General features: G+C 42.2%; 1 pseudogene; it reads left to right on the top strand.

Moving 5' to 3' along the window:
- Window positions 1–6,828: 6,828 nt before the first annotated feature.
- Window positions 6,829–7,597, top strand: LOC114045562 (annotated as a pseudogene).
- The last annotated feature ends 2,319 nt before the right edge of the window (window positions 7,598–9,916 follow it).

Genomic DNA, 9,916 nt, shown 5'->3' with positions numbered 1-9,916 from the left:
GTCATTGGTTCTCTTAGAGAATGAAGGGTGAACAACAATACAGAAATAGGACAGTGGAATACAATGTTTGATGGTGGGTAGGAAATTTTCCCCAGTGTTCCTCTCCTGATCCCTTGGAGACATGAGCTTCTCCCATTAGGGGAGTAGGAGAAAGAAGAACCTTAGGAATGGGACAGGCTAAATCCAAATGGAGTCCCAAAGAGTCAGCCATGACTGAAACAACACTGAAGAAGAAAAGTTCTTCAGGGGCTTAGTAGCCCCAGACCCACCTAGTGGTGAGCATTGGCTTCCAGTGTCCTCCTGAGGCAGAAGGAAATAAGTGTTTATATAATTCCTATTGTGTACCAGGCAGTGTGCTAAGCACTTTACAAATATTATCTCATTTGATCTTCAACACAGCCCTGGGAGGTAGGTGCTATTATCATCCCCATTTTACAGATGAGGAAACTGAGTCAGACAGAAATTAATTAACTTGCCCAGGGTCATACAGTTAGTTAAGTGTCTGAGGCTAGATTTGAACTCAGCTCTTCTTGACTCCCAAGATATATACGAATTAGTTTGAGGAGGGAAGACACTAGCAGCTTGGGGAAGATAAAACAAAGCTGATTAGGCTACACTGATTTGTTCTTTAGTTTTGCTGAACTACTCTTTTTTCTCTTTGTTTTTTGATTCTTTGTTCCAAAGGATGTCTCTCTGTGGGAGAAGGGAAGGACGTATTGAGGAAAGGTAGGTGATATAAAAGGGCAGTTAGGTTGGCACAGTGGATAGAGTGTCAGGCTATGTGACCCTGGGCAAGTCACTTTACCCTGTCTGCCTCAGTTTCTTCATCTATAAAATGAGTCAGAGAAGGAAATGGCAAACCACTCTGGTATCTTTGCCAAGAAAACTCCACAGACTCCTGTCACATACTTGGACATGACTGAACAACTAAACAACCATAAATGTGATTTAAAAAAAAACAAAACATTTTTATCCACAAAATACTTTTAAGGCACTGATTTTTAAAAAAAACTTTATTCATGAATTTCGCCTTGGGATTTTTATGGGACATCTAACTTTAGGGCTGGAACAACACCTTAGGTGGGGAATCACCTTGCCTAACCCACTCCTTTTACAGAGAAGGAAACTGAGGTTGAAAGAGGAGAAGTAACTTATCCAGGGGCCTGTGGTCATTGGCAGAGCTAGGCTTAGAATCTAGGTCTTCTGATTCTACTCTTTCTGATTTCCCCAAGGATTCTCATCTTCTTTGACACCCTAAGGACCAGGGAGCTGTCCCATTTGTCTTGTAGCTCAAACGTCCTATTGTCTTCTCCAATTAGAGTATGAGTTCCCTGAAAGCAGAGACTTTTCTATTTGTATCCCCTATACCTGGTACATAGTAAGCACTTAATAGATGCTTTTCAGTTCATCCATTCATTCATTCATTCATTCATTCCCAACTATTTTGAGCATGAGGAGTCCTTTAGAAAGTCAAAAATATTTACTCTCTTCTTCCTCCCCAACCTCTGTCACAGCACATATCTAACCGGTGTCCATTAATTAAGACAACTCATGGCTAGATATACTCTCTGCCTCCCCACTCAGGTGTCCATAGCCCATAACTTGGAAACCCACTGCCCTATATGCTACTGCTACCTCCATGGTTCAGTAAGTTCAGTGACTATTTTGTGGAAAGAGCTCTGAATTTGGCATCATAGGACCTAGGTTCAAATCCCAACTCAGCTACTTTCTGGTTTTATGACCCCTGCCAAGTCACTTAGCTGTGCCTCAGTTTTCTCATCTCTAAAATATGGGGATCATACTAGAGGATCCCTAAAGGTTCCTTCTGGCTCTAACCTCTATGACTAAAATGATAGCATACTCTCTGGCAAGAGCTCATCCGTAAGAGTGCTTCACTGTTTACAAAATGCTTTGCTCAAAATAAAGTAAGAAATGGTAGCAGGTGTTATTATGCCCGTTTCACAGATGGGGAAATTGAAGCTCTGGGAAGTGAAAGCTACTTTGCCCAAAGTCGCAGACGTAGTAGTTCTTAGCATTGAGAGTGGAAATCAGATCTTCTGGGGGTTTTAGTGACTTGCATTATGAGTCCCAGGGCAGTGAGAGTCCTCCTGTATTCTGTTCTGGTCAAACCACATATGGGATCACATGCTGCAATCAGTTCTGGGTACCACATTGAAAGAAAGATATTGCTAAGTCAGAAAGCATTTGAAGAAGGTAGACAAGATGGTATAAGTTCATGACATGAGGATTGGTTAAGGAATTGGAACTATTCCACATGGAGAAGGGAAGATTCATGATAATCTAATCCATATATTAAGAGAACTACTACCTGGAAGAGGTTAAGAGATTAGCCTGTTTTTACTTGGCCCCAGAGGGCACAACTTGGAACAATGAGAGAAAAATGCAAAGAAGCAAATTTAGACTTGAGATCAGGCAAAATTTCCCTAATGATCGCAATGATCCCCAAGTGGAATGGGATGTCTTGAAAGGTGGTGGATTCCTTCTCCTTAGACACCTTCAGGTGGATGAATATTCCAGCCCAGCCATTTTCTTGCTATCCACCAAGCCTTGGCATCCTCTATATCATAGCACTTCCAGAGACTTCTTTGGGGGATTGAACTCACTCAACTCTAGCATTCCTTCCCTGGAGCCTGAGAAATTCTGATTGGCTAGCACTCACAGGGCTAGAGAGAAGCCTGCCACACCCAGCAGTCCCCAGTCATGCTTCACATTCTGCCCCCAGCCATCTTCTAGCCTTCCACCATGTTGTACCTTCCAGAGAGCAGATCCTGGGAGACCTCATCCATTCAGCACAACCCCCTCTCCCCCTGCTTTCCACCTCTTCCTCTGGAAGCATCATCTGGGAGTATCATCAAAATAATACTGCCATTCCTACTGGAAAGGACATCTCAATCCACACTTCTATGGCTCTACTCATCATCTCTGTTAACTTCCTGGACCAAAACACTATCCATGGCCAGCATTCTCCTATGTTGTCTCCTCTTATTAAAATGTAAATTTCTTAAGGGAAGGGAGTGTCTCCCTTTTAATTTTTTTAATCCTAGCACTTAGCACAATGTTTGACATTTAGTAAGCTTAATAATTGAATTTTTTCCCATTGGAGATTCCTTCTCAGTTATGGACAAGTTATATTTGTACAAAAATACTTATAGCAGCTCTTTTTGTGGTAGCTAAGAATTGAAAATTGAGAGGATGCCCATCAACTGGGAATGGCTGAACAAGTTGTGATATATGATTGTAATGGAATACTATTGTGCTAAAAAATGACAAACAGGATGATTCAGAAAAACCTGAAAAGACTGACATGAACTGTTGCAAAGTGAAGTGAGCAGAACCAGGAGAACCTTGTACATAGTAACAGCAATACTGTACAATGATCAACTGTGAAGGACTTTTCTATCCTCAGCAATGCAATGATCCAAGACAATCCCAAAAGACTCATGATGAAAAATGCTATCCACCTCCAGAGAAAGCATTGATGGAGTCTGAATACAGACTAAAGCATACTATTTTTCTCTTCCTTTCTTTTTTTTCTTTCTTTCTTTCTTTCTTGAGTCTTTTTGCACAAAATGACTAATATGGAAATGTTTTACGTAATTGTACATGTGTAATGTAAATAATAATAACAATAACAAAAATAATCTATTATTTTTGTTGGTATAGAAAAAAAGTTGTGGACAGGTCAGACTACATGGCCTTTGAGTTCACTTCCAACTCTAAAGATCTATAAATCTTTGATTCTCTGGATTACAAGTCCAAAGCTCTTTCTACCACACCTCTGTTTTCTCTCAAAGATTCTAAGAGAGCAGTGATCTTGAAAGGTGGAGAACAAGAGCTCGGTGGCTCCCTGAGCTCTGTGAAAAATCAGGGGCTTCATACGGACTGACTTTCTCAGCCTCCTGCACCAAACATTATACTAGAAGATGCAAAGAACAGAGAGAAAGTCTTCCCAGATGGGATGTATGTCACTCCTACAGCTTCCTCTGTTCTCAGGCCAGGCTACTTCCCCCATTGATTCCCCCAGAAGCTCAGCTCACTGAGATTCTATTGCACATGGCAAATTGTTGGCATATCTCATATATTTCCGCAACTGACGTTCTCTGAGCCATTTCCCATTGGCTCTCCGCAGGATCTCATGCTTCCCAGAGAAGAACTCTGGGGGCTTCACCAAATCCATTTTATTCCCCTTGACAGAACCAATTGTCTGAGCCAAAGCATCGTTTTAGTAATTTCTCAGTAGGGGAAAGAGAAAAAAAAAAGTCTGGCCTGTCTGTCTCAAGTGTCTTCAGTGTGGGCTGTGAGGAAGAACAGGTAATTGTGGAAAGAGTCCTGGCCCTGGCTCTGAGGTAGAAGAATAACTAAGGGAGAGCAACTGGGTCTTTGTACCAGGCACCAACATCTAGGGAGGTCTTGCTTCCTCACTGTTGTGATCTGGAGGTTGTAACTTTATGCTTCTCCATCAGTCAAACATTCAATCAGTGAGCAAGTATTTATTCAGTAACTATCAGGCATAATGCTAGGTGCTAGAGATACAAGGACAAATAGGGACCACATGGCTAGAGAGAAAATCAGATTCGAAGTCATCCTTAAGAGGCTTTTTTCCCTCAAGGAGCATATGTTCGAATGGGGAACCCAACAAGTAGCTTATGCAATATAGTAAAGGAGAAGCACCCCCAAAGAATTTAAATATGAGATCACTTGGGAGACAGGGTATTAACAGTCGCAGGGATCAGGGTTGATGGAAAAGAGGTCTAGAAGAGGCCGAGGGAGAAGCTTCACTGGTGGTGGAGCAGCTACCTCCTCTCCTGATCTTACTACATTGACTCACAGGTCCCTTAGGCAGAATTTGCCCCCAGGGTTGGGATTTCTAGTTATGTCTCTGATCAGAGGGCCTTGCAGCTTACCAAATGGATGAACTTACGTGAATCGTATCACTTGGGTTTTCTCTGCAAAAACAGGGTTGGACCAGATGATCCCTAAGGTAGGGGACTATGTAGAAGCCTTCCCTAAACCCCTCTTCACTCTAGTGCCTTCCCTCTGTTAATTATTTCCTGTTTATCCTGTACGTAGCTTGCTTTATATGTATTTGTTTGCATGTTGACTTCCCCACTAGATTGTGAGCTCCTTGAGGGCAGGGACTGTCTTTTGCCTCCTTTTATATCCCCAGTGCTTAGCACAATGCCTGGCATATAGTAAGTGCTTAATAAATGTTTATCAATTGGTTAATTGGTATAGTAGAGTAAGAGGCCCTGGGTTCATATCCTGGCCTCTCAATAGCTGCAGAGCATTGCATAGGTCTCCTCTTCTGGCAATATCATAAAATTATGGAGCTAGAAGACTGTCTACAGCAATCCTTTCATTTTACAGTTGAGGAAACTGAGGCAAACAAGGTCAAATGACTTGTCCAGGGTCACATGGCCAGTAAGCAGCTGAAGCCAGATTTGAACTCAGGAAGATGACTCTTCCTGACCCCAGGTAAGATACTCTATCCACTGCACCACCTAGCTGCCCAACACATAGTCAGAGCTTTATAAATGTTTGTTATAGGATCCTAAATCTAGGGCAGAAATCAACCAGACCAATCTCTCATTTTTCAATGGAAAAGGTGAGATCCATTGAGGTTAAATTACTTTGCCAAGGTCACTTGGGTGGTAAACACTGGATGTAGAATTAGAGCCTGATCCTCTGATTGACTGATCTGTTAAAAGAGGAGAGTGGACTAGATTAGTGATGCCAAAATCAAATAGAAAAGAAGGCCATTGCTGGTGCAGATGGACTTAGAAAACCACGTTAACATTATCTGTGTTATATTGTATTTTTATTTATTTGGTTAAATATTTCTCAATTACATTTAAATCTGGTTTGGGCCACACAGGAGCATTGCTGGGGTGGGTTTGACATCTCTGGGCTGGAAAGCTCCCAGCTCCCTGCAGGCTTTTCAATTTCCAGCATCCCTTCCTTTAGCCTTCCTTACCCTCCTTGGCTCCTCTTCTGGGAGGAGTCAGCCCTTGTGGCCTAAAGAAAAAAAGGAAAGCCAGGGTTCCAATTTTGGCTTTCAAGACCACTCTTTCCGTGACTCTGGGAAGATGTCTTTACTCCTAAGTGTCTACTAAGTGATTTTAAAAAGGGGAGAGGGAGACAATAAATGGACTTCACAGGGTATTAAAGAGTTAGTTGAAAGTTTATTAAGTAATTGGATGATGAAATGTGCTAAATGTCCCTTTTTCTCACAGAGGTTTTCATTCATAGGGATGTGAGGTCAAAGTCTTTCAGATGCCAACCAAGGAAAACAGAATGAAGATCTGAGGGGAGGCAGGGGAAGGCATGTGTCTCTTCTCTCTTGACTCTTAGATGGTGGCAGGACAATGGAATGGAGGAGCCCCATATCTCTCAGTAGATTGCAGAAGGGAATTCCTACCTCAAAGCAGGGCATACCAGCTGGTTGCTGAGATTCCTTCCAACTTAAGAGATCCTGAAATTCTGTGAAATGCACTCCAGCATTGGCTGCAAAACATAATTGGCTGGAAGAAAGAGTGGAACCTGACAAGACCACGTATGAGGCTTTTAAAGTAATCTAAGGGAGAAGAGATAAGAGCCTGAATGAGGGGTGGCATTGAGTTACATTGACACAGTAGGGCAAATTGAGGACAGTTAAATAAAAGAATGGGTGGATGGATGGATGGGTGGATGAATGTATGGATGAACCATCAAGCAAACCAGTGAATGAATGAATGAATGCATGAATGAATGAACCAATGAACAAACTAGTGAATGAATGAATGAATGAATGAATGAACCAATGAACAACCCAATGAATGAATGAATGAATGCAGGACTAACCACCATGTTCTACCAGGTGAGAAGATGAAACAGAAGTAGTAGAAATTGTGGCTGCCCTCAAGGAGCTCACTTTCTAATGGGGGAAATTGGAAATAGAGTTAAAATACACAAAGAACACACAGAAAAGCAGTGTGGCTCTCTTTGGCCCATTCACCACCAGAATGAAGACCATTCTAAGCAACCAGACCATCAACATCCCAGAAAATGTTGACATCTCTCTTAGGGTTGGACAGTTATTGTGAAAGGGTCCAGAGGAATCCTCTGCAGGGATTTCAACCATGTCAATGTTGAGCTCAGTCTCCTTGGAAAGAAGGAAAAAAGGCTCCAGGTCAACAAGCGGTGGGGAAATCAAACAGAACTTGCAACTGTACACACAATCTGTAGTCACGTACAAAACCGGATCAAAGGCGTTACCCTGGGTTTTCATTACAAGATGAGGTCTGTATATGTTCACTTCCCCACCAATGTTGTTATTCAAGAGAATGGATCACTTGTCAAAATCGGAAATTTTGGGGGTGAAAAATATATCTGATGAGTGCGCATGAGATCAGGTGTTGCTTGTGCTGTTTCTCAATCCCAAAAAGATGAGTTAATTCTTGAAGGAAATGATATTGAACTTGTATCAAACTCAGCTACCCTGATTCAACAGGCCACCACAGTCAAAAACAAGGATATCAGAAAATTTTGGGATGGCATCTACATTTCTGAGAAAGGCACAGAGCAACAAGCTGACTAATAAGTTGGAAAAGATGCCAAAGGCCGTGTTCTGAGGAGTCAACACTTATTCAGATGTCAAAATAAAAATAACTTTTGTCAAAAAAAAAGAAAAAAAGAAAAGCAGCATGGAGGACATTTTGGAATTCCTGAAGGAGGAGAAGGCAGTTAGGTAAGACTTCATGAAAGTTTGGAGTCTTGAACTAAAGCTAACACTAATCACCAGGAGAAGGGCAAGGTGAGTTGGAAGCCTTGCACTGACATAAAGATCCATATTTTAGAACTAATTATAATAGCTTAGCTTTATTCAGCACTTTGTGATTTGTAACAGACCTTAACACCTCAGTGGGTCCTCACAGCACTATACATGCTACAGTGGAAACAGCACTGACTGCATTCAGAAGACCTGAGTTCAAATTCCACATTTGACACTACCTATGGGATCTGGGGCAAAGTCACTTATCCACTCTGGGTTTCAGTTTCCTCATCTGTAATATGAGGACGTTGGAATAGATGGCCCCTGAAGACCTTTCCAATGCTGGGTCGAAGATTCAATGATTCAATAATCCTGTGAGGGAAGCAGGGCTTATTCTTCCCATTTCACAGGTAGGAAAACTGAAGCACATAGAGTGAAAAGACTTGACCAAGATGATACAACCGATAAGCTTGGGTTAGAGGCTTTACTCCACCTTTGGCTCCTAGGAGAGCCTTAGGGCAAGCCCCTTAACCCTTTCTGCCCTGCAGTTTCTCCCCACTGTAAAAATTAGGTTAATGATGCCACAGCATGAAAGGGGCAGAATGCCTATCCAATAGTTAACGATCATTAAGCTTTCCCCAATCCTTGGATGAAAGGCCCTCTATTAAACGGGAAGTGTTATTATGTCAGTGGGTGAAGCTGTGGCTGCTACGCATGCCTGGAGAGTGCTTGGAGATCCCTTTAGATGAAAGCATGTCTATAAATATAAACTATGATTAATGACTGCTGTCATTTATTCTATACTCTCCTTGGTGAGCAGAACATCAAATCCTCTCCACCAGTCTCCAAGTCTGCCCCCGATATAATTTCATCCACTGAGGCAGACCCTAAATGGCCAAATTCCTTTCACAATGAAATCAGCAGGAAACATTTCTGCCAATTCCGTCGAGACACCACCACTATTCAATTCAAAGCAACAAGTATTTATTAAGTGCCTGCTGTGTATAAGGCTCATATTAGAGTCACTCAGGGTCAAATTAGATATAGAACTGGTCTCAGAGTAAAGAAGAAAAGGAAGGGCAAGAGAGGAGAAGAGAAAAGAGAAGAGGAGAAAAGAGGAAAGAAGGGGAGAAGAGAGGAGAGGACAGGAGAGGACAGGAGAGAAGAGAAGAGCATTTGCTATGAAAACATCTTCTGCTCTGGATGGAAATAATTGACAGGAATGTTTGTGCCATTAGCCCGTATGTCTTCCATCTTGGCCTAAGCCAGTGGAACAGAATGTGATGTTTTTTGGTCACTTACTCAGTTCAGCTACTGTCAAAAATGAGCAAAATGGAAATGTGAGGTTCTCTTCCACCATGGACAAAGAAGTCCATCCCCTCAATACTGATGGCCCTTCAACTCTTAACTCCATGATCTCATCAAGGGGAGAGCAGACACCACTCCAAACAGGTGGGACTAAAATAGACTGGCATCCCCCACTCCACAGACTGTTATTTAGTCCCACCTCAGACTTGGAAACTTTGGAGGCCTCAGAAGTCACCCCTTTGGACACACATCCTCACTTCACTGAGACAGACCCTGCTGGTTTCCCAACTCTTCAGAGAAACAAAAGCAACTACAGTAGGACTGGTTTAAGGGGGGGGATCCTGAAGCATGGGGGCTCTTTCCTCACTGCTTTAATTGAGGCAGCAGTATGGGGCAGCAAAAGGAGCACTAGATTAAAGTCTCAGGACCTGGGTTAAAATTGTGGTTCTGTCACTTAAAACCTGTGTGACTTTGGAATAGACATTTAACTCATCTCAGTCTTAGACTCTACCTCTGTAAAATGAAGGAATTTGATTAAAGTTACTATCTGCCCTTGGCTTGAAGAGCTCACTTGAGGAAAAAACTTCTCCCTGCTTCCAGAGTCAAGAGGCCAGGGCTTATAATGGGAAACACAGGATAGTCACCATCATCATCGTCATTATCACCATCACCACCATCATCACTATCATCATCACTATCACCATCACCACCATCATCACTATCATCACCATTATCATCACCATCATCATCATCTTCATGATCATTATCACCTTCACCATCATCATCATCATCATCAGATAATTGAGTTGAGGAAACAGAAAGGATCAATTGGAAAAT

The sequence above is a fragment of the Vombatus ursinus genome, unplaced genomic scaffold, assembly GCF_900497805.2.
Source record: "Vombatus ursinus unplaced genomic scaffold, bare-nosed wombat genome assembly UNPS02001287.1, whole genome shotgun sequence".
Lineage (NCBI taxonomy): Eukaryota > Metazoa > Chordata > Mammalia > Diprotodontia > Vombatidae > Vombatus > Vombatus ursinus.
Note: the sequence above shows the minus strand (reverse complement) of the source record. Positions and strands in the feature narration are given on the sequence as shown.